This window comes from Bos javanicus, chromosome 22, assembly GCF_032452875.1.
Source record: "Bos javanicus breed banteng chromosome 22, ARS-OSU_banteng_1.0, whole genome shotgun sequence".
NCBI lineage: Eukaryota > Metazoa > Chordata > Mammalia > Artiodactyla > Bovidae > Bos > Bos javanicus.
The window spans coordinates 30,349,431-30,370,303 of NC_083889.1; the positions used below are offsets into that span (position 1 = coordinate 30,349,431).

At 40.0% G+C, this 20,873-nt stretch overlaps 1 protein-coding gene across 23 annotated transcripts in view; it reads left to right on the plus strand.

Moving 5' to 3' along the window:
• Positions 1–20,873, plus strand: part of FOXP1 (forkhead box P1) — a 627,865-nt gene that overhangs the window by 266,288 nt on the left and 340,704 nt on the right. For 3 of the 23 annotated variants that reach the window (XM_061397369.1, XM_061397372.1, XM_061397363.1), the window contains exon 5: positions 8,202–8,299. The exons of 17 other annotated variants lie outside the window; for them this stretch is intronic. The gene's annotated coding sequence lies outside the window, so the exon portion shown is untranslated. Of the gene's footprint in view, positions 1–8,201; positions 8,300–12,156; positions 15,815–20,873 lie in introns of those variants that run through there. 3 more of the 23 variants (XM_061397373.1, XM_061397374.1, XM_061397376.1) reach the window with 1 other exon arrangement.

Below are 20,873 nucleotides of genomic sequence, written 5' to 3' on the forward strand. Positions count from 1 at the left end.
GTTTTCCATGTAGTGTTCTTTTTATGCTTTTGCTCATGAATTTCCCCCCGCCCCCCTTGAATTCATTGGATAGTACAAGGCAGCCTTCCTGAATACAGACTCCTTCTTATTAGCAGTGCTTCTCCTTTGCACCATAGCACTGGTTTTAAGGTAATATCTGATAGTAGAAGATCACATTTCATTATGCTTTGAAGATGAGGGTAGTGATATATTCCATGTACGATTGGCCTCTTCCTGCTAATGTGTGCCAGATTGCTTAGTATTAACATTAAAACAAACAAACAAACAGTATAATAAAAAGAGAAGGGTTTTCCTCCTTTTTGAAAGCAGGAAATAGAGCAGTATTGCTGCTAAATAAAGCAGTTTTCTATTTTGAATACACTCAGGGCTATTGGCCACTGTCAGCAGAATAAAAATCATCACATTCTTATCCTGAAATGTTAAAGTCCACCTGATATTTGGTGCACAAAGAATTCATTTACCAGGGGTGATCTTCCAAACCCCTCACAAACGTTTCATAAAAATTAATGTGTTTTGTAGGAAATTGTATTATGGGCACTCTGAGTAAAGGAAGCTGCAAGTCCCAGGCTGGTGGTGGTGTTCTGACTTGCTTACACTAAACCCAGTGGTCTGAACTGTCCTAAGGCCTTCTTTCTGGCTTCTGCATGCTTTATGTTTTCAGGTTGAAAAGTCACAGAAGATGGCACACTTTCGGGCAGTGTGCAGTCTGACAGCTTCAGGCCGGTTGAGTTGGTGTTGGTTTCCAATGTTTGAATATCAATAGATTATACCTGAAACGGTCTGGGTTTCTGGGTTTTGTGGAAAAAGTAGAACAACACTGGATCCACAGTGGAGTGGCTGCTCCTTTTAGCTGGGGCCTGGGCTAGAACTTGTCATTCTACTCTGGGCTTCTCTACTCATTAATGTGAGCCTCTGTCCCTGTAGGCACTGGAATTACTAAATTCAGGACTAAACAATATGTTGAATATGTCTTTTCAATTAACAAATTTAACAAAAGAAAATATGTGTGTATAACTTTTTTTGAAATCTGTATAATTTATGAATTGTATGTATCTAATCTCAGGAATAGATAGCATTTCTGGAATATAAATGAAAATGTTATACAAATTAGTGCATATGTAAATGCTAAAAGTTATAAATTATATGTACACTTTCTGCTCTTCAGAATGTGATGTATTCATAGAATCTTCAAACTGGGAGGACCCCTTAGTAACATCTAGTTCTAGTTCAACTCTGTCCTTTGAGTGTTAAGAAACTGAAGCCCAGATCCTGAGTCCATTGATTTATTCAAGGCCACACAACCAGTAAGTGGTGCTGGAACAGTTTGCCTGTGACCTGTTGGTGATGCCAGGTCAATGGGGGCATTGATGTACATAGATAGGGATAGAGCTGAATTTTAAAAGTTACCTCTTATTACACTGTAAACCACACAGTGTTTATTTTTGTTATGTCTATCAGTATTTACTTGCATTTTTCCTCCACATTTATTGAGATATAGTTGACATACAGCACTGTGTACATTTAAGGTGTACAAGTGTAATGATTTGACTTACATGCATCATGAGGTGATTATCATAAATATAGGGAACATCTATCATCTCATATAGATAAAAATTAAAGAAGTAGAAAAAAAAAACTTTCCATGATGAGAATTCATAGGATTTACTTCTTGACACCTTTCATATATAATATATTATACTGCTGATGCTGCTAAGTCGCTTCAGTCATGTCCAACTCTATGTGACCCCGTAGACGGCAGCCTACCAGGCTCCCCCGTCCCTGGGATTCTCCAGGCACGAACACTGGAGTGGGTTGCCATTTCCTTCTCCAATGCATAAAAGTGAAAAGTGAAAGTGAAGTCGCTCAGTCATGTCTGACCGTTAGTGACCCCATGGACTGCAGCCCTCCAGGCTCCTCTGTCCATGGGATTTTCCAGGCAAGAGTACTGGAGTGGGTTGCCATTGCCTTCTCCATAATATATTATAGTTTTAGTTATATTTATCATGTTGTGCCTTACATTCCTTGGTAGCTGTCTGTCTTATAATTGGGAATTTATATCTTTTGATCACCTTCATCCAGTTCCTCCTATGTGACACATCTTTCTCTGACATTTTTATTTCCGGGTCTCTGAAAGTATCAATCCCAGACAGAATGTTCTGTTGCCTTATTTGTTGTTCATAGCCCATCTGGTCATTTCTCATTTCCAGAGGTTGGCTTTTATCCTTTCTTCACTTAAGTGATGCCATTTCTTGAGTCTGAGGCTATTGTTGACTGGTGCCACCAGGATTCTTGTTTTAACACCATTACCAAATCTGCCAAAGATAGCAGTTCTCAGTTTTGACCCATCATGGCTGTTCCTTTACCAGTGTTTTGAAGATTGACTGTAAAGTTTGCGCTGCTGGAGGTGGGATAGGTGATGATATAATTAAAGCTGAAGTTTAGCAAATGACAGATCCGGAAGAGTGAATGGCATTGAGGTTCATCTAAGACCTTAATGTAAAACTGTCTTATAACCTGAAAGCTTTTTGTGTGCAGAGTCTAAATTAGGACATTGTCAGTAGGGGGAGGGTAATTGCATTTTGGTGGATAGTGAATCTCAATTTTTATTTATAAGAAGTCTATTTGATTAAATCCTTATAGCTTCCCTGCTCATCCTGTTTCCTTTGCAGTGTATTATGAATAGTAAGGTGATGTTACTTCAACAGAACATAGGATTTTTTGTCCAGATTATATCTCAGCTATTCACATAATTGTCATCCATGATAACATTTCTAGTATCTTCAGTGTTTTGAACAAATATTACACAGATGTGATCTGCTTGATGTCACCTTGCTGAACAGTTTTAGTGTGCAGAGGAATTAAAGAGAAGAGGCCATTTTATGAAGGAACCATAGAATTGTTGTCATTGCCTTTGTTTGTAGAATTCATCAACTTTATTCGTTCAAGTAGAGATGATGTGTATACCTGAAACTAATATAATGTATGTTGATTATGCCTCAGTAAACATTTTTTAAAGGAGATACATGAAGTGGTTTTAAATAGAATGATCATCCAGGTTACCAGGCAAAACTATTGATTAGACAAAGCACTGTAATAAAATGAAATCATTGCTATACTAGAACAAACAGTGTATTCAAATGGAACCAGTCACAGGCTCATAGATCTCAAGAGAGAACAGAGAATACTTCTTGGAGGAAGTGGCACTTGTTTATGCGTGAGTCACTTGGGACAGGTGAGCCCTGTCTAGGAGAAGCAGGACAGAGTGATGGGTGATCTGTGCCAAGACTCTGGGTTGGGAGACTGCAGAGTATGCATTGTTATATGTTATTACAGTGCCTGTTGATGGTAGAATGAAAGTCAGGCAGGGCCACCAACGCGAAAGGTGTTCTGAGTACCTTTGTACATTTCACCTTGGCTTCCTGGCCTTCAGGACTCTAAGAACTTTTAAAGCAGAGGTGGAATATGCATCTGGGAAATCTGTGGCATTAAACTGCTCCATCAATTTTGACATCCCTCCCAGTGTCAAAATAGTAAGATGAGAGTGAAGGAACTATCTGAGAATTGAAAAAACTTTGTAGAGTTGCATTTTAGAAGATCAGGTGTCTTCCATATAGATTGTTTTGAGGATACTAAATACAAAGGCAGGAAAAAAAACCCCAGAAGGCCATTGTAGGAGTTGACATAAGGCTCTCTTGTATGGGCTGGTAATCTTGGTCGGGATGAAGAAAAGGAAAAATATAAATGAACAGATTTGGTTATTGAATATGGCAGAGGAGGCATCAAAGCTGCCTCGGTAATGTTTGGCCTCACTTACTGGGTGGATGGTGGGGACATTCCATGGGGTGTGGAAGGGGGACTTGTTGGGACCTGAAGAAGCTGGCGGTTAATGCATGGCCAGGGCCTAGGGCGGACTGTTGGAGAGCTGAAGGATTTGAGAAGAGAGAGTTGGCCAACGGACCAAATCAGGAGAGGCTCAGTAACCTTAGCAACAGAGCCGTGGTGAGGACCAAGGGAGGTATGGGAGGTGAACCCATGGAGAATGCCAGTGTAGCCAGTGCTTTCCAGAAATTCGTGTAAGGGAAGAGAGGAAAGGGGACTTGGGGACTGAGAAGTGAATCTCCTAATTTTGTTCTGTAAGAGAGATTTCAAAGTCTCACCAAAATCTCTTCCTTAAGTGTTATTTAAATTCTCTAAGTTTCAGAGAGAAACTTTTTAACTGGCAGTAAGTTGGATGTTTTGGGGAGCAAAGCAGAACAGGCACGTGGAGGCTTAGCAGGTTGGGAAGACCCACAAATGAAAATAACAGCATTGTTATGGTGGCTTTCGGTATAAATAGAGTTATTAGCTTCACACAAAAGCTCTGAGGACATGGTGGATATTAAGCTTGCAATGGTTATTGAAAGTATATGTGTCTGACAACGATTTCCATCAAAATGTGAGGGCTAAACAAGTTGTGGTGCCAGTGTGGTCAAGTGGTTTTCTAGAAAATTCACTTAATGGCAGTATCACTGACCCCAATACAACTGTAAGAAATACAGTCACTTTAAAATGTCTCTGCCCTCTTTTTGGACACCATGTAATTCTATCCTTTTTACGAATGTCCTTCTCACCCCTAAATTTGTGTGTTCTTCCCTAATGGAATGCGTCTTTACACTCAGGAACCTTGTTAATTTATGGTGTATTTTGGGATTCTAAGAAGTGAAAAATGGGGCAGTAATACGACTTCTCTTTGTTTTACTCTGAAGAGGGTTTTACTACCGGGTTCTTGACATCTTCCACCTTAGTTTATCTTTAATTTATCTTTAACTGGAACCATTTTGTCCATTAGCTCTATTCTAATTACCTCTCAAAATGGTCAGATTTACAGGCAATACATGACAGAGAAAATGCAGAAGAAAATCAGCCAACCTCTCCTGACATTCAACAGCAGCCCACGTCTAAATAGTGGAAAAGTTTATTTGCTTTTTCTGAGGATGTGCTAAGTGATTTTGCAATGTGAGTGGTATGGCCTTCTAGCTCTTAGGCCTGCATTTATTAAATAAATTTGTTCTCTAACTCAAGTGTTAAGTGTGTATTATGAAACCTCAAAGCCAATTTCGGTGATTGCAATGTGCAAATATTTTTTAAATTATGTAATTAAATAGGACTTGGCCTGTGAGGTCCACCGAAGTAATTTATTAATTGAACAGTCTGATTTAATTGTATGTTATTTTCGTTTATTCAGGGAAGGGCCTGAATCTCTTACAGAGAGAGGAGCCTCTTGTGCGCCTTGTCACTGGAGGTGCAGAGGTCTCTCCAAGGAATCTTTAGCACCCAATTAAATATTAACCAAGAAGAAATGACTTGTTCCTTCTGTCCCTGAAACTCCATTTTGATGTCTGAGTATGGTGATTTTAAAGGAAAAAGAAAAAAAAAAAAAGAATCTTACTGGGTAAAAACTATTTGTTATTCTCTTGATTTATCATGACATTATTTAAAAGTGACTCTCTCTTTTCCTCTTAATTGTGCCAGTGTGCAGGGTTATATAAAGTAAGTGCAAAGAAAGAGAAGCCCCTTGAATTCAGCATTAGCTTCATCCAGCTACGGCTGCAGCCTTGCTGTATCTGTTTCCTTAAAATGTCATTTTAAAGGTATTGTGGTTTTAGAGCAGCAGCTGTGACTGAAAAGTATGTAAACTAAGCTGTTCTTGCTCATATCATTTTTATATTCTTATGTCAGACCAGAAGGCTGCTTTAAATTTATTTTTCATTGTGTATTAGTTCTAGAGCCCGTTTTTTTTCCCTTCCTTGGGAACATATGTTCTTTGGGACTTGTGATACTCAAACGCTTAAGAAAATAACAATTGTTGGTGGGGGAGAAAAAAAAGCCTCAAAATCATTTTTTACTTGAGTATTATATTTGGGAGAAGACAGGTCTAAAAAGTGGACTCTCACAAGGCAGAATTGGGGGGCCTAGCATCTGTGTTTTAGGAAATGGAAGAATTCAGTCACGTGGAAGGCAGTAACTTTTAGAAGCCCAAATTGCTTTCCCAAAAGGAAAATATTTTTTGTTACTATTAAATATAGTTTATATTGCTACTTCAGAACTTTTTTTTTTTTTCCCCGGTGAGGCCATTTACTCAAATTCTTAGTTAATATTTCTATATAGAAACGTCTTTGTCTGCAGAGCTTGCCTTTGCGAATTCCCATTTAATATGCGGTTGTGGATAAGTATTTATTCATACCATGTGGTACCCCACACCTGATCAAGTGACAGCATGGCGTCATGTCAGCCAGCAAGAAGTTGGAGTGACTTTTGAGTAATGGTGGCAAAGAAGGCACACGGGGTTGAAGGAAACGACAATAATGGGAATTTTTTTGTGTTCTTGTACATTTCACTGTGTTTAATGCCTCACTTCTGCTGTAGAAATTTGGAACATTGGATAGAGAATTACTTCTTCTCCTAAAGAGTTGTAAAAGCTGAGTTGAAAGTCTGAGCTATTAGAAATTTCCATGGTAAATATAATTTGATTACATGTTCGTAATTTCCCTCAGAGCTCAGGATTTTACTTAGAGCTGTTTCACAATGATAAATTTCTTTCTAGGTTTTGCAATCTAATTTAGCCCTAAGGTTTGCCTTAAGATTCCATGGATTTGCCTCCTGACTGCAGGCCCACATCTCTGTGCTCCAAGTGGGGAAAGTAACTTGGGGAGGAAGGTAGGTCCATTGTAGGTGTATTGTTCTGCTTGTTCTAGGACTCCCATCTCTCATTGGGACCCAGGTAGTGTTGTCCTCCATCCATAAGCTGGTCTTCGTGGTCCTTACATCATATCCATGGAAAAGGACCTCTCGGAGCATCTGGGCTGTTGGTCAGTAGGGCTGGCAGGTACGGCACAGACATCGGCCGCCCAGGAAGGACACCAGGCAGAGCGCTGGGCACATTGCTAGGACATTGCTTCCAGGCCTCTGAGTATCCTAGGGAGGGTAGTGGCCAAATGTGCACTTGGAGAGATTGGGGGCAGAGAGCCAAAGGCTGTTTCCCAGCCTGTAGACAGCTATTTAAGTATTTGAACAGCTCCATCACGCAACCACTGAGTACCAGTTGAACATCATCCCTGAGTTAACACCCTTTTCCCAAGAAGGAGACAGGTCTGGAGAAGGGAAGGGACTTAGCAAATTCTAGCAGAGTCATTGGTGGATCCATGAGTAGAAACCACTCTCTTGTCTTCTAGAGAAATGTTCTTTCCACTTTACTTTGACTGCTCTTATCTACGGAAGAGGAAAAAATCTCTTTTTCCACTTATCTTAAATTAGACTTGATTTAAAAGGCATTTTCTTAAGAATAAAACTAAGGGAGGAAAAAAACAAGATGCCTGGAACACTGAAGTGAATGACTTTCTAGAAGAAAGTTACCTTGTTTCGATTCAAGTTCAGAAGCAACAAGATGGCACAATTTATAGGACATTTGTGATTCCTGTGTTCATATTCTTGCACCCTTGCTGTTCACAGGATTCTGCTCCAGAATCTCCTTTTAGCATGGTTGATGTTTCCAACAGCCATTGGAGCCGTTTGCTTTTGCACACTTGCTGGGAGTCAAAGGTTCTTGTCTCTGCTTCTGGCCACACCACGCACTTGGTCTCAGTCACACACTGAATCCACTTCCCAGGAGGGGATGTCTTGACTGGACCCCTCCCCTGGCCCCCCACAGGTGCCTTTCAGCTCTACAGTGAGTTTGCTCTTATCTCTCATCGGAGATTTTTCCCATCTAAGCCTTGTTTCTCCCACTGAAATGCCCGAGTCATACAATGGCTATAGAAGAAACCTGAATTTTGATCGTGAAGATACAAGACATTTTATTTGGTCCCCAGTCAGTTTTTTGGAGAACATCCTTGTCTTTTGTCATTGGTAAATCTTGGTCGAGGAATTTCTCGTAAAATAAATTGATCACTTTCTATTCTAAGTGGGGTTTGTGCTTTATCATCATCATCATCATCATCATCATCCCTGGTAAAGCTCCTTGGTATGACTGGGTGGGGGTCCCATGGCCTTTTCCCCACCCACTGAAGAAGCTCATGAAAGATTGTGTGGTATGGAAAGTGCCTTAGCAATTAAATAAAAGAAAGCCTGGTTCACATAAAGAGACTTGTTTCTATATGGAAAATATGAGCCTTTTTTTCTTTTTCTTTTTTTACATGGACCAGGTGTGGATTAGTTCACTGAACCTTTCACCCAGCCGTATTCCCGCTTGTAATTCTTCTGAGGCATAGTTCAGCCAAGTCAAAGAAACATGTTATTAAAGGTGAGCTGAAAGGCATTTAAAAAATAAACAAACTGTTTAAGATCTTAAATCAGTAACAGAATCTATATGCACAGACTTGAAAAGTACTAGAAAATGTGTTTCAGTATCTCTGGGTTTCAGGCCAGATTCTTCTCTTACCTTCTTTAAACATCACCCCAAAGTCCTTTTTGGTTGCTGGTGGGCTGAGCAGTTGCATCTTGCTTGGATGGTAGATCTCTTGTAGCTAATGATTTACCCTCCACTGGGGAAGGTGAGACCCTGATCTTAAACCTGCAGTTCTCCAGCTAATATTGAGAGGGAAGAATAAATACTTTGATTTTATTTTAGCACTGTGTCATTAAGTTTAAACTTGGATATACATTCTCTCCTTTCTTCTAGCTTGTAGCATGGCACAGAACCAGAAATTATTAACAGCTTGTAGAGATGATAGAAATCAAGCATGGAAAGTTTTAGATTTAGTTACATTATCCCTGGTTAGAATAACAGTGGCTATCATTTCTTTATCACTCATTATGTGCCAGACACGTTTTTTTGAAGCACTTTTGTATGTTAATGCATTTATTCCTCAAAAGCACATTATGTACTGTCATTCAGCCCATTTAGTGGCTAAGGACACTGAGGGAGAGAGAACTGAAGTGTTATAACTTGCCTGAATTCACAAGACCAGTAAGCATCAGACTTAGTTTTGAACCCTTGGACTTGAATCTGTTCTTGTGAGGTCTGTGTTGTCTAAGACTAAATAGTACTGTGGAGCGCTATTCTGTAGAATACTGAGTCTTAACTGAAACAGCCCAAGGAAGCATTAAGAAATAAAGATACTCATCTTGTACATCCTGGGCCTTGCCACCTTTACCCTGACCCCCCACCACTATCGCCAAGGTTTTCCCCTAGTTTAATTGTTGTTGTTGTTGTTTTCTGTTTTCTTTTGGTTGTTTTTAACAGTATAGCCTCTTTTTAGCTAAGGACCACTGGGTATCTTTTGCATCCTGTTGTGTTGCTTCTCCCTTGATTGTCTTCAACTCTCCTTGTGATTGTGGGGTTGTGGAAAGGTGTTCTCTCCCTTTTAAAGTCATTGCAAAAATCTAGAACAAGGGAGGAGAGGTATTTTAGGGGTATTCCAGGGGTGTCCCTGGCTCACCTTTTTACAAGGTGAGCTGTTCCTTCCCCAGGTAATGAGAATCCCCAGTTCCCCAGGGTGGACTTAGAGCTTCTTTCAGACACTTAGACTGAGGCGAGAAGACCCACCCCCCCACCCCACCGCTGCTGCTTTCCGTGACAGAAATGGGAGCCGGAGGGGGTTCAGGCAGCAGCTTCAGCCAGTGCCCTTCTGAGTAGCTTTGCTTCGTTGAAGACCATATGCTGAGCTTGTCAAAGTCATCTGCCTATTTCAGCCATTCTTGTTTTAGGAAAGTTAACTTGCTGTATTGTGGAAGGAGCATCACATGTAAGCAGCCATGCCAAGCTCCTCCCAAATGTCCTCCTCCTTTGTCGGGTTCTGGGGGCATTCAGCAGAGCCTTACTGTTGGGAGGATGAAAGGTTCCCTAGTGTCAGTATTAACACAGTGTCCTGTATGTGTCAGAATCCTTTACAGCTAAGGAGCTGAGAGGGTGAGCCTCGTAGGGCTCTAAATTATACCAGCGTTTCTGAGTCTATTTCTAGTGGGCGCAGATAGATGGTGAGCTGTGTAAAATGGGAAAGTTCTATGTCAGTAACACTGCAGTGGTGATTACAAAATTGTATGCTTTTGTCAAGACTAATGAAATCATATACATAAAATTGGTGAATTTTGTTGTACATAATTTAAGCCTTATACTGATTTTAAAAACACCTTTAAAAAAAAAAAAAGATAAGTCAAAGTTGAATATAGAAGGGATCTGGGACCTGCGAATGTCAGAGAATTCAGGAAGAGTGGCATGGGAAAGGAAATGGAATGAAAAGGAGCCAGGGAAAGTTGCCTCATCGTTTGGCATTTCTCTGATGGCCAAAAGGTAAGTTTCTACTTTCGGGTCACTTGTAAGCACTGTGGGCACAGAGCTGCCAAGTTTTGTAGTTTAAGGGCTAATAAAGTCAGGGTGTGGGTAATACTGAGAGAGGGGTTATTTTCAAGGAAAGATCGCTGGGAGGTCTTCCCACCCTTAGTGACTGTGTGAGCACTTGAGTGTCTTTCTCCCCCAGTGTGCCTGCAGTAAAATGCAACTTTGGAGCCACTTTGAGGGTCTTTGCTATGTGCACCCGGAGTGTTTACCGCTATACGTACAATAGAAGGATAGAGGTGCTGGATTGAAGTACAGGATTGTTTTCATGCAACTTACATGCTGATTCATGTAGTGTTGATTCCATATGTATTTATTGAACAATGACCATGTGTTACTCCTGTTTTCTACTAAAATACGACATGCAAGACAGATGAAGTCCTTGCCTTCATGGAGTTTATATTCTGATATTTTGTCCCAAACTGAAATGCATGCAGTCAAGATTAATCTGACTGATTTTATCTGTTGCCTAAACTTTCCCAGAAAAACCAAACAAAATGTTTCACTGCAGATGGAAGCCGCCAGGAGCCAGATGTGGCCACGAGAAGAATGTCTTCGAGAGCTTGTCATCTGGCTCCAGCTGTGCTAACCTAAGGCCTGGTAGGCAGCCACAAGCCGCATCTGCCAACTGGTGGCCAGACGTGACTGCAGGTTTAAATAATTAGCGGAATCCCTCACCCAGTGGCTGGATTCGCTGTGTGTGTCCTAAGATTACCAGGGCGTCCAGACCAGGAGCCTCTGTGGTCCCAGACAGAACCCACAAGGGAACCGAAAATCAGTCCCTTGAGAAAATAGCCGAGGCCTTCTTATCCTGGAACGTGGAGAGGGACGCAGGGGAAAACCCATTGTCAGCAAGAAAGCAGAAATAAACCAGATGTGGCCCCCGCCATGCACGTCTTAATTCTGGCCAAGAGCTCCTTCCTGCCCCAGGATCCCTGCCTGGGGCCTGCCCCTGCGGAATAGCAGAAAGGGGAGTTGGCCTGTGAGGCTGACCCTTTCCTAATTATTGTGATTTTTAATTGTTGCCTGTTTGTGAGAATCACTTATGTTGGCCTGTATTGATTTTACCCAAAAGTGATTTGTTGAAAGTCTTAATTCCTTCCTTTGAAAGCAATTGGATACTTAGAGATGTGCCGCGACTTCTCAAATGTAGTGTATCTGCCTGCCCAGATAAGTATGTACATAAATACAATGCTTCAGCCTATCTGGTGTGAAAGATTTTTTATAAAATGTGGCATTCTTGGTTTCATGTAGCAGGCAGTCTCTATTATCATATGGGACAATGGCAATTTAGGTCACTCATTGTCCAGCCAGCTCCTGACACCCCTGTAGTTGCTCAGTAAGTGTAGAATGAGCTGAAAGAATAAGCAAAGATTGCACTGGGCATGCTGACATTCAAGTGCAGTGACTAAAAGCGAGTCTGGTTATCTCAAATAATCAATTAGGGAGACATCCTTCAATGTAGAGCAAAAAGGGAAAAGAAGTAAAGATTTAATTGTGATATTTTTAGGGTTCTTTTTTTCAGATGTCTATATCTAGTATCTGATTATCATAGAAAACACAAAATAGTGGAGATTAAACCGGTGGATCCAGGTGTGGACATCTTTATCACAGTGAGGTTCTGCATGTTTTTTTGAAGAAGGCCTGCACTGAATAAGTAATAACAAAATCATTCAAGTGAGGACAAATGTTAAGACACTAGTTTATGTGTAAAAACCAACTTTTGTATTCTGAGTGCATTGTGTAAATTTGCCATGCAGGAAACATAAGTGAAGCCATTTGGTTTTGTGGCATTGGTGTGGGCTGGCTAAGGGGGTGGGGGAGAAAGTTGAGGCATTGATAAAGTATGAGGCGAGCCAGATGGTTGCATTACACATCTTTTGTGTTCTTGTTTGCTTCTTAAAGCAGTTGCAGAATTTGGCCCTTGGCGATATTTTCTTCATGCTTGTATGTTCTGCTACGAATTTACTTTTGTCAGAGTCCTTTGAAAGAAAAGCCTTGCTCTTAAATTTTTTTTTTTACTTACATTATAAACTTGTGAAGTCAACAGTGTGTTCATAAAAATATTTTTAAATGTTAAGTATGTTAGTAAATAATGAGATTAACTCTTCTTTTTTCTTAGCACAGTGACTTCAACCACATTTTAGTTCCATTCAGAGATTTTTGCAAAATCAGGAAGGTAGAACTGATGGCAGGCGGATGGATGCAGACAGTGCAGCTACATGTTATCCCAGGAATGAGGTTTATCTGATGAGAGATTTTAACTTTTTCTCTTGTAGCAGGTTGTCAGGTTGTGGTTTGCCTATTGTATTTTACCTGCAGGTCTGACTCGGTGATATTTAAGTTAAGTGGGAATGCTGTGGAGTTGGTTGGTGGGTTTTTGCCTTTGTGTTTGCTTGGCATTTATTGCAACTGTTTTTCACACCATCATTGAAATTTATATTTATTTCCTACTGAAAGCAAATTATATTTTGCAGTCACCAGTGGCAAGGAATATTTAAGATGTTCTAAATGTAAGTAAAGGATGATATTTTATCACTGAATGTTTTTAATAAGGAATTGCTTTGGAGCTCTTTTTTCCCATCGTGATGGAATGCTTCAGAATAATTTAATGTCCTTTTCACAGTCCCAGTTTGTCTCTCTCTCTTTTTTTCTTTTCCTTCTGCTCAAACAAGAGAAGAGCACAAATGTGGGATCCTTGGGCGATGGTTTATTCTCCTGTTGTGCACAAATTTCCAGTTTTTAGTTGGAACCTGCGGTTCCCAATGAGAAAACAGGAAACTTAAGAGTCTTAACCTTATTGAAATCTCTGCCTGGTTTAGTCATAAGTCTGAGGCAACTCCTTCCAATAATGAAGCCATTGTACGCATCATATCTGATCAGTTCTTGAAATGTTTTAGTAAGTCTATCTTACAACATTATAAGAAGATAATCAGCAGCCTTAGAAGGTCCCCATCTGGACCGTAGAGTTCTTTTACTGAAAGATGTTTTGCCTTTTTGAGATAGCTCTCGCGTTTCATCATCTGTTCCGCCGAGATGAAGTGCATATGAAAAGTCAGTGACTCTGAATCCATCTGTTGTTATTATTTTCCACTGATAATTGGCTTGAACAATGAAATGTCTGTGTCTGCAGCCTTTGAAACTGTACACCCTGTTTATTTTCTGGAGGTCTGACTGCAACTCCTCCCCCGTCCCCCATTTTCCCCTCTTCTTTCTCTCTCAAGCTTACAGTGAGTGGCACTGGTGTGAGGATGACATCTTTGACTCTGTGCATCAGTATGTGTCACTCAGCATCTGAAGCTTGCGTACGGATCTTTGTCACAGTCCCTACGTCTGTGTTGTTTGCTCGGGGATCCAGCACTGTGGCGGCAAAGAGCTTAGCTGGGGCCACAATGCATGGATCCCTTACCTGGACTGTCGTCTTTATTTCACTGTCCTCATTAAAATATTAATTTCGAGGACAGTATCTAATACCTATGGAATTAGATACTACCTATAATTGTATAATATATTCAGTTGCATCCAGGTTTGCACGATACAGAGCATTAATATTGGATTCCACTAACAGCATTTCCATTAGCTTGCTCAACCAGTATGAGATATAGATGAGCTGGGAAGCATAACTACCCGCCAGAACTGCCAAAACAGTCATTAGAAGCTCCATTGGGATGGACAAAGGCTTTTCTCACAGTGATATACTGATTAAATTTTGTTCTATGGTTTATTTGCATCAAGGTTAGATCACTATCGTCTATGAAAGTGGGTTATCTAACACCTGACTTGGAAGGTCATTTCAAGACAAAACAGGGAAAGGAATAGCATCTTCAGTTTCCTTGGGACCCCCTCTTAAAGAACCTGTTTTATTTTGGGGGGCTTTGGGAATTTTCAGATTTTCTCTTTGTGTTATACTGTAATACATGTTTAAGACTGGCTTTTTGGTTTGTGACACAATTTTTAAAAATCTTTTCAGTAATATTCTCTTCCTTTTGGGGCAGAATGATATAGCTAGGAAACAGCGTGGTGTTAGTAAACTAAAACTCACTTTGAAAATAGAAAGCCACTTTGTTATTTCCCTTAGCTGGCATAATTATGGTGCATCCTCTGAGGCTCTGAAAAATCTGTGACCTACCCTCTTTTTGGTCCAATAATAATATAGATACATCCTATAGAACAGCAGTGTTAGATTTGCCCCCAAAGTCATGTGTGGCATTAAAAGGAAGTAGGCGAACATAATCTTATTTATGTCTCAATCGAAATCATTTAATACTGCAAAAGTTATTAAAAAATAATTAAGTTACTAAGACCAACACGTAGCTGGAACATGCAGTCAGAGGTTAGAGGTGAGTGTGAGTTAACTCCATAAGCTGAGAAAATGCAGTAGTGAATTCCTAGCGCCCGCATGTTTTTCCTCATGTTTAAATTCCTCGGTTCTAAGGACAAATTATGTTGAGGTATGGCATATTTTCTGCCGAAATGGAGAAAATTGTTGACTGTAATTATGTTATTTAATTGAAATTATAAGTGGTTGAGGCCACTCAGTTAAAAGCATTCTTTCTAATATATGGGTAATGTTTTTAAATGAGTGGTCATGGATTGATGACATTTGAAAGGCAGACGTTTGGGGTGTATTTTTGGAAGACTCAAATTATTTTTCTTAAATCATTAGTAAACTATAAACAGTGTAAAGGGATACTTTTTCTTTTTTTTTTCTCTTTAATTAGATATGAATGAATATTATATGTGAGAGCATATATGTGTATATGCCTGTACATATTTGTGTATGTATGTATATATTTTATATATGAAAATATTTATACATAGATGAGACAGATTTTTCTGTAGGTACAGACTCACAAGGATTGGTTTATAATGGGGCAAATCAGAGAAACAAGAGGTGTATTTCTGACCTTAAACTGTGGCTGAAAAATATGTTGATTATTTAAACCTCTCGTTGAATAATCCACTGCTGTGTCTTAAGCCAAGTTCTTTTTGGAGTAGCTGGAGATAACCCTGCATTCCCCCCACCCCAGCCCAGCCCAGCCCTATACCCCCCCACCTGGGGGTGAGTTCTTAATTACTAATGAATGCAATTCATTTTAATTGTTATTATAGCAACAGAACGTTTAACTGTCTCCTGTTTAGTCCTTGTCCCCTTGGAACAGGCGGTGTCTCCTGTCAGAGAGAGGACAGGTAGAAGGCACAGCGGGCGTCTGATTGAGCCAGTTATTCATTTGCTGAGTGTTTGTGTTTATGCAAAGGGGCCTCTTCCTGCATATTTAATCTAGAGTAAGGCAGTGGCTTTTGTTGTGTTTAGCCCACATACCTTCAGTCCCTGCTCACACTGCCGCCAGCCCTGGAGCCCCGGGAGCCCGCAGGCTTCCCAGCGCCTGCACTTTCTCCTTCACCAACTCTCAACTTTCTTCCGTTGTGTGAAAATTGCCTCTCCGGCTCCTTAAAGCTTCCCTTCCTCACCATGAACGGGTAAGTGTGTGCGAAGCCAAGGCTCATACTTTTGTTTCGTTTTCCAAATGTTGAGAGGCTACTTTGCCGCTTTTCTGATCCTGGTTCCTGGGCCGTTTGTCAGTTGTTGGCGGTGTTGAAATAGACAAGTACAGGTGCCTCCTAGGAAATGTGGCTGAAATGTTCGACTGGCAGAGAGAGGCTCTTGGGAACTAGGGGTTGGGGTGGGGGGGCAAAAAAGGGAGAGAGAGAAAGAGAGAGAGAGAGAACAGCTTTATTATTCTTTGTCCTAATCCTGTTTTGTAACTATCCTGGAGATAATGCTGCCATTGTTTGCTAAAAGCTTTCAAACAGTGTGCAAGACCGAACTGTAAGAAAGCAGTGAAACTCTGCCGCTGTATTGTCTATACCCAGGCCAGGGTCCTCCCCGAAGGTCTGTGCCGGAATAGGAAGGGTTTTCTTCAGTGGAAATCGAATCGGCTCTTCATTGATATTAATAGCACACTGGAGATGTTGGCCGTGCTGCTCAGAGAGGCGGTTGGGAGGGAAGGAAATCTGATCTTGCTGGGGGGAAGATGACAGCCTCTTGGCCCCACAGTGGAGGAGACATCCATCCAGGCTTAGCCTGCATAATGGCATCCTGGCTTAACTGTTTGCTCTAGGAATTTTAATCTTGAGCTGTTTGTTTTACTATCTGGGGTCTTGCTAGTTTTTGTTCCTGTACTGTCTTTAGAAAGCACGATATTCAGAGTCTCATCCAGTCTTTTTAAAAGTGAATTAAGAAAAAGAAAAAGGCATACACTGTGCCCTTTGATCATTCTGGGGAATGGTGGTAGAAATCGTGTGATAATTTCAAAAATAAATTGCCACAGTTAAGAAGGATGAGCCGTCCAAGGGAAGATACGTCCTATGTAAAGATATTTCAGAGACTAGGAATTGTGTCCAGGGTTGGAAAGGAGTCTTCATTGCCAGTTAACTGTTGCCTCTGTCTGAGTAACTCTTTTCAACAGAAGAGTGTGCTGTTCCCCCGCAGGTTGGAAACTGAGAATTTAAATAAAATTTCATCAACCTTATTAAAATATGTAGGGACTTGGATCTTCATAGGTACAAATCAGTCTCGAGACTTAGAAACATTTATTAACAGTGAGGCTGCTGAAGGTTTTTAATAATAAAATTACAAATACCTTATCTAATTGTAAGTATATGACTTTTATGCTCTGTTTTTAAGGGGAAAAAATACTTTTTTTAAATGAGGAAAAGTAACTCCGTCAGAGCACCTTCTGTGATTAGCGCTATTGTATTCTTAAATTTTGATTGATAGAGATAATAGTTTTCACTTAAAAATACAGACAGGTACTTTAACTTTCCATGACAATAGCTATTTGCATTTCTTTTATCTTTTTGTTTAACATTTGTGGGGGTTGGGACGGATTTGATTATTAACTCTTATTGCACACACTCAAGGTAAATCTAAAACAAAGGCTTTGTTAGAGCTTCAAAGAGAAAACAGCAAATATTGTTTTTAGGTTTCAACATTTAAAGCCTGCTAAAGGATACCTATAAAATATTTTCACATGACCATGACCAGGGTTTTACTTTCCTTTAAGGTAAGAGAGTGGTTTTTTCTAAATGAGATGGGCCAACGTGGAGTTGCTGGGGGGCTGCCAGCCTGAAGTCATTTCACGGGCAAGCCTCGCCAGGTTCGCCTGCGCCATGTGGCTTACTTCATATAGAGTATTTTAGATTTTTCTTATGAGAATGGACCCAAAAGTCAGTCCCTCTGATTTAGTTGAGGGTTCCAGATGGTGGGAAGAAAGGAAGCAAAATGTTCCTCGCAGCAATAGGAAGGGACAGTGGGTAGTGATGGAGCCACAGTGGTAGATTTCTTTGACAGAGAGAAGAAGAAAGGACGTGGTCCTTGTAAACCAGCAAACCTGGGTGATGGCCAAGGTCGCCTCTGGTCCCGGAGGTCTCTACTACACAGTAGTTTTCCTTTTCTTTCTTTTCTAATTTTCTTCCTTCCTTTTTCCCCTAGGTTTACTCTCCCTGTTTTTCTCCCTTCTTTTCTTCCTTCATTGCTCACTTTTCTTTCCCTCTTTCTTCCCTCTTTCTTTCTGTAAATGTGACTCAGTATTTGAAATATTTAAAGCAGGAGGGGGGTGCAGAAACACTTTGAGATTGTTTTCTAAGTGGATTTTCTTGTCTTGAATGCAAAAAAGTGAAGTGACCCTTGTGTTATCATTTTTCAGCTAGTCGAGTTTGTACTGAGATAGCTCTGTTGTTCTAGGACATCTTTGAAAAGCAAGACAGAAAAGCCCACATGAGTTAAGATTTATGGGTTAAAGAGACCAGTAATCTCTTGGAAATAGGCCCCTTGAGACTTTCTGTTTTCTCAAATGAAGTATATGTCATTTCATGGAGATATCTGGAAGGATGGAAGGTTTGAAACATGCTTCTGGACTTCAAGAGGAGGTTGCTCTAACCAGAGGTGAAACTCCTAACTGCCACCTTCATCACGGGGCAGGAGCTGGTGTTCGCTATCCCTGCATCTCAAGGACACTGACACACAGTAGGTTCTCAACTGGCAGTCACTGGATTGAAGGTTGAAATGAAATACGGTGGCTGTCTTTCACAGTCTCTTGTATACTTGTACAAAATAATACAATGCTGAAATCCTGATGCATAGCATTTCCTTGAGCTTCCATGAAAGAAGAAGGATAAATATTTTTAATGGGAAAGCACAGAGCATGTGCTGTTCATTTAGCTTCCTGTGAAATAAAATCACACATCCACGTTTACCTGTACCTCTGTTCCAGCGAGGCTCTACCAATTGGCAAAATCACATTTGTTAAATTAGGGGTCAGATATACTCATATAAATTATGCAATTGAAGCACTGTATTAAAAGGGGGCTACAGAGTAAAATTCCTAATGGAGAAATAGGGGGGAATTGGGGAGGTAGAGCAAGAAGAAGGTGCATTAGTCTTCTAGCGACCTCAGCTGAAAAGTCATGTCTTGGTCAAGGTCTTTATGGTCATCAAACAACTTTAGGTAAATACATTACCGCATACAGTAGTTAAGAAACCACACTTTGAACAGTTTCTGTTGTCACAGGATCTTGCCTGTATGGAGAATGACATGGAAAAAAAAAGAGTAATTTCTATTTACTGTATTCCTGGTTCACTTTTAAAAACCTAAAATTAATAGGGAACTTGAGAAAGAGGGGAAAAGAAAAAAATGAAATTTATTTTTCTGACTCTTTTGAGAGCTGACAAGTGGGCTGGAGGGCAATATTTTTCTTTTAGCTCTCTTTTTTTTTAACTTAAAAGCATTACTTAATAATTTTATTTTCATTTTGGTGCCTTTGCTGCTGGTAAACATGCAGATATGTATTTGATATATTTAATGAGGCATAGTGTTGTGTTTTTTTTTTTTTTTTAATAGCAGTTTTGGAAACGGAAGTTTTATGTTTTTGAAAAAATGAAATGCAGATTTTTCTCCTAGTTGTTGATTTCTGATTCTTCTAGGATAGTAATGATACAGACTCAGACCCCAGTACTACTCCCTAATTTTCTTGTCTGTTATATTGACATATTTCATTTAATTTAGCATGATGGCAAACAGCTGTTGAACTATTAATCTTTTCTCAGCAAAGCTGGAAAAATATCTTTTAGATTACTTTGCTAATGTATACTAAAAACTAAAATCAACAGAAATAAATTAATGCGTGGTCAAATGTACAATACATATTAAAATTTTTGGAACTTCAAAATGGAGGAAAATAGGGTTTGTATTCCACTCCCAGCTTTTTTGTGTCTAAGTAAAAATTAAATGTAGCCAAATTTATGTTACTTTAGTGATTACAAGAGGGAGGGTCAATTGTATGATATTGTTATTATTAACTTTTGTTTCCTCTGGGGGAACATTACAGATCTGTGAGGGGGAACCAGCGTATGCCTTGGCTCTGTGTTCACTTACCCATCTGTGTAGATAGGCAAGTAGAGAAGCAGACTCAGTACTTACCTGGAAATGTTCTGCAGGTTTGAATACAACACTCGAGATAACTTTATTCAAAGTAGGCATTTTCAGCAGTTTTTAAAATTAAATTTTAATAAGGTACCGGAGAAGGCAATGGCAGCCCACTCCAGTACTCTTGCCTGGAAAATCCCATGGACACCAGGCCTATATAATCTTTGCAATGCAATCTTATCTGCATTGCAAAGTCTGATACTAGAGACCCAACTGCCAAACATGCAAAAATAGATGCAACTCAATAGACAAACATGAAAATTAGTTTAGAGTGCACACGTTGGAGAACATCTCAAGTAAAAGGGAGGGAGAAGGGCATTCTTGCCTTGAATTGAGTAGGGTCTGCCAGAGTTCACTTACTTTCCATTTAAGATCTGATGAGTGGTGGAAGTGGAAATTGCTCTTGTGAGAGATGGTCTCCTTGCCTCTTGTCTAATGAGCTCTTCTTATTGGCGTGGGGTGGGGCTCTGTAGATCACAGTATTACCTCGAGGACCAGACCATCACTGCTTTCTCTCTTTTTTTTAAATCACCGTTTGCCCTCTAACCAAGTTCTCATCCCTGGAGAAACCAATCCCTGGTGACACACCTCAGCAGTAAAGCACACGATTTTCATTTTCAATTTGAATTGTTTTGTGTCAAAACAAAAAGATTTGGGGCAGGTTGCAAAATAGTAATTTCAAGTCCCAGAGCTTAGGGTTTTCCCCCACCCAAATGGTGAACATTTATGGTGAAAACCTCCAATTTCCTCTTACAGTAAACATGAAAATTATGATTTCACTCAGAGCCTGCATTTTTTCCCAATCTTAATGGCAAGAATCTGCATACACTTGCTTGTGGAAATGTCATAAATTGGCCTCCGATCAATTCCTGAAAGATAGTACACACCAAAGTACCACTTTCAAATTTTTAGCCCTAGTGAAATAGGATTTAACTCTTCTCAATGATGTTTGCCTTTCTACATTCAGGGCCAACAGCCGAGCGATGAGCAGAGATATATTCTGTATAAAATTTAAACTACTTCATTACATATTGTTCTGAAGAGTAAGCAAA